Source organism: Musca domestica, unplaced genomic scaffold (genome assembly GCF_030504385.1).
Source record: "Musca domestica strain aabys unplaced genomic scaffold, Musca_domestica.polishedcontigs.V.1.1 5, whole genome shotgun sequence".
Taxonomy (NCBI): domain Eukaryota; kingdom Metazoa; phylum Arthropoda; class Insecta; order Diptera; family Muscidae; genus Musca; species Musca domestica.
Window position 1 is genome coordinate 5924233 of NW_026712346.1, and position 4539 is coordinate 5928771.

Sequence of the window (4539 nt, forward strand, 5' to 3'; positions counted from 1 at the left end):
TTTTCAGTTTTTATACCCTCAGCCATTTAATATGGCCAAAACGATGTCTGTCCGTTCTACTGTCTGGCTGGATGGTGCGCACGATAATTCTCGAAAAAAGTACCCGATTTGGTCAAAACTTGGTACATACTAATATTATTATCATACATAGATCGGTCCACTCCTTCTGGAACCTCCGCTACAAAAGGTCGAAATTTTCAAAGAAAATATTTTACTACACAGAGAGAAAAAGGATAATCCGATTTTGCTCCAACTTTGCAAATCCTAATATTTGTATCAGTTCTAAATGATATACAGTGTGAGATAAAAAAACTGCAACAAAGTCAAACGCCATAATGTTATTTTTTTTTAAAATTTTATTGAATCAAAGCAAAAAATATAATATAATATATATATATATATATATATATATATATATATATATATATATATATATATATATATATATATATATATATATATATATATATATATATATATATATATATATATATATATATATATATATATATATATATAATATATATATATATATATATATATATATATATATATGCCCGAATGTTACTCTGCGGTATTTTGGCCCATTCCTGGCGAACCTTGCTTTCAATAATACTCCAGACACAGCGACCATCGGCTGTTATGGCGGCCCACACCATCACCATGGCCGCGCTTGAGTTCTGGTGGTCAACTGAAGGTTCACATTTTCAGCTGACCTCTTTGGCAAGTAATCATTTAGCTTGTTTACAAACTATTGGACAACGAATGTTTTCTCATCGGAGAAAACCAAATTCGGCAGTTCACCACTTTCGGCCAAGCGAAGCAACTCTTTAGCTCTTTTGAGTCTATTTTCTTTCTGTTGCGGTGTAAGTTCTTGCACTTTTTGGAATTTTAGTGGCTTTATTTCGAGCTCATTTTTCAATATTTGCCGAATGGAATATGGCGATATGTTCAGGTCACGAGCCATTTTTCGGCCACTGCGATGCGGGTTTCGATTAAGTCGCTCCTTTATTTTTCGAACCATTTCTGCAGATGCTGGTACCTGTATCACGGTAACGAGCGGTGGTACGAGACACCAAAGATTTATTGACATTTAAATGCTGGAGTGCTCTAACGATAGCCACTTGTGGTTTTCCTGCCAAATATAAAGAAATCACACTATCACGCTTGAATTACATAACGAATAACTTTTTTTCTGGAAAATTCTCACCAAAATGCTTCTGTACGCTTGTAAACAATATAATGAACTGTCTCTGGAATAATGTTAACAGCTGTCGGACAAGTGTCTTAGTGTCTTAAAATGACAGCAGTCTCAAGTTGGTTGCAGTTTTTTCATCTCAAAATGTGCGCCCGATAACTCTAGAAGGGAGTATCCGATTAGGTACAAACTTGGTAGATGGTAATATTATTATCAAACTTAGATTGTGCTCGGAGATGGGCAATATCGGTATCTCCCCCACAAAAGGTCGAAAATTTTAAAGAAAATATTTTACTGCAGAGAGAGAAAAGGGATAATCCGATTTTGTTCCAACTTTGCAAATCCAAATAATGGTATCAGTTCAATAGGACAATATTGGTTCACTCCATCAAGTACCTCCCCCACAAAGGGTCAAACATTTTGAATACTTATATCTCTTATAAAATCTGATGTAAGCGCCCGATTGTCTTCAAAGTGCACATATCACAATATTTTTATTAACCCAAGGTCTGGTATGATAAAATGTCAACATTCAAAATTCCAAAAGAAAACAGTCTAAATCGGACTGGTGAAACCTTACTGAAATGGACGCCGAAATTAAAAAAAAATGAGTATTGAAAATAAGTTAAAATTAATAATTATTTCTGAATGCTGTTTATTTAGAAAGTTTCGTTTTCAGAATGCGTTGAAGAGTATTTAGAGGTGGAGTTTTCTCAAATCCCAACCCCCGAGAAGCTGACATGGTTGGAGGCGCCGGTTAAATTAATGTTAAGTCTGCTAGAAGACTTAATGCCACAAGTTGGGAAGACAGCCAACCTAAAAAATAAAAAGAAAATGTTCGCCGTAATTAACAAACATCTGTGATTTTAAGCTTAATTTTTCAATTTACCTTTCACTAATTTTGCACTGTTTTCCAATACGGTTTCTTCGTCTGATTCCACATTCAGCCAGTCCTCTTCACTCCTCCATATTTTCTCTTTTTGTTTTTTGCACGACAAATATTAGTTTCTCTTCAGTTTTTAAGTTTATCTTTTTTCTTTATACTTGTTGTCACGCGCGAACTTTGAAATGTATCAATACATTTTTCAACCTTGTTAGTCCTGCCAATTAAATGTCAAATTTACGATTTGCACATTTCTGCTCGGTCAAATTCATGTAGCTAAAACAAGCAGAAATGTGCACCACTCAGCGCAATTTTTCTCTCGAGAGAGCTGCAAGTTTTGCTAGTTTTTGGAGTACGGGAACGCGTTGTAGCAGATTTAGCACTAATTAGTACTAATTTGTAGGTTCTGGAACACAACTAACGTTTCGATTTTTTGTACAACCGAGACACTACTTCGTTCAATTGACCCACAAACTATACAAACTTGAATACAACCTCTCCAAGTTGTACAACCAGTTGTATCGTGTGTGGCTTGCATTACACGTTTATTACGTACAAAAACAAATTTGCATGTGGTTGTTGTTGCGTATATACACAGTTCGTAGATGTGTGTATTCTTTTGAATTAAAAACAAAAAAAAATCGAAATTATTTCAAATTTAGAGACAACAGAAATACATATTTTTCAGAAGTTAAGGTGGGAATACATAAAACGTTTTTTGACTGGATTAAGTCATCGGCTGGAGTAGGTGTATATTTTATATTCTCCTTAAATCTGCCATTAACCTCCAGGTAATGCTAATGCTGTTTGTATTAATAGATATTTCGGTACATATATACATATTTAAACGTTTACTAATTCCTCTTGCATGTTGGTAACAAACATAATAAATCGGATGAACAGTATATATGGGAGCTATACCTATATCTGAACCGATCTTCACAAAATTTGATATACTAGCTTCTAGACTCAATTCGTAAGTTCAAATCCCATCCCATTTGGACAAATATTAGACGTTTGGTGCACAATAAAACGTAAATCGATCGAAGTTTTATATGGGAGATATATCCAAATCTGAACCGATCTCGATAAAATTTGGCATACTTTTTTTCAGGCCAAATTTGGTTGTATGTGCATACTATTCGGGCCAAATTTGGTTGTATGTGCATATATATATATATATATATACATATATATATATATATATATATATATATATATATATATATATATATATATATATATATAGATATATATATATATATATATATATATAGATATATATATATATATATATATATATAGATATATATATATATATATATATATATATATGTTCACGGATAAGAGAACATGTTTTTATGATACAAGAGAATAGGGGGGCTACCTAGTGTAGATGAGAGGGAGTTGTTAAACTGGGATCTTACACGTTTGGTGCACAATAAAAAGCAGATCGGACGAACAGAATTATATATATAGGTCCACGATATCGTTTAACCCGATACAACGGTAACCACCGATATTCAGTATTTTTATGATTTGATGATTTAACCCCCTGAAATAGAATTGTCTATATAGGTCCACGATATCGTATATCCCCCATACAACTGTACCTCCCTACGTTCGATATTTTGATGATTTTAGTCACATTTTTTAAATTTTTTATTTGAGCGATATTTTTCGAAATATATATATATATATATATATATATATATATATATATATATATATATATATATATATATATATATATATATATATATATTGTAAACTGGGATCAATTAGAAGACGCAAAGTCTTTACCGTTTGCTGCTGCACTTGCTTATCAGTCTGAGTCAAGATTACATCCCGTAATGTAACTCCACCATAACATATGCAGCAATTGAAAATTCTGTAATATTTATTTCTAACTCGAAGGTCTGCTCACCACATTTTCTTATCTTATTTCATGTGGACTGTATTAAGAAGATCCCAGTTTAACAACTCCCTCTCATCTACACTAGGTAGCCCCGCTATTCTCTTTTATCATAAAAACATGTTCTCTTATCCGTGAACATATATATATATATATATATATATATATATATATATATATATATATATATATATATATATATATATATATATTTATTTATATACATACATATATATAAGACCGAATTCAATCTAGAAGATAGTATGTCAAATTTGTTGAAGATCGGTTCAGATATAGCTATAGCTCCCATACATACTGTTCATCCGATTTGTTATATTTGTTACCCAAAACCGTAATATGCACTCCGTAACAACGATATTCAGGGAAATATATCAAATACAGCTCAGAAATATCTTTGCCAAATTTTATTGAAATCGGTTCCGATTTGGATATAGCTCCCATATATATCTTTATCCGATTTCCAATTTATTGTGCACCACATGGGCAATACAAGTTCGAATTGAAAATATACAAATGCTTCGG

The 4539-nt window shown here is 32.2% G+C and overlaps 1 long non-coding RNA gene across 1 annotated transcript; it reads right to left on the reverse strand.

The window, feature by feature from the left end:
- Window positions 1-632: 632 nt before the first annotated feature.
- LOC131804905 (uncharacterized) lies at window positions 633-3223 on the reverse strand. The gene is made up of 3 exons (XR_009343383.1): window positions 2577-3223; window positions 2088-2298; window positions 633-2014 (listed from the first exon to the last, which is right to left on the reverse strand). It is a non-coding gene; the product is annotated as an uncharacterized LOC131804905 (long non-coding RNA).
- Between the last annotated feature and the right edge of the window lie 1316 nt (window positions 3224-4539).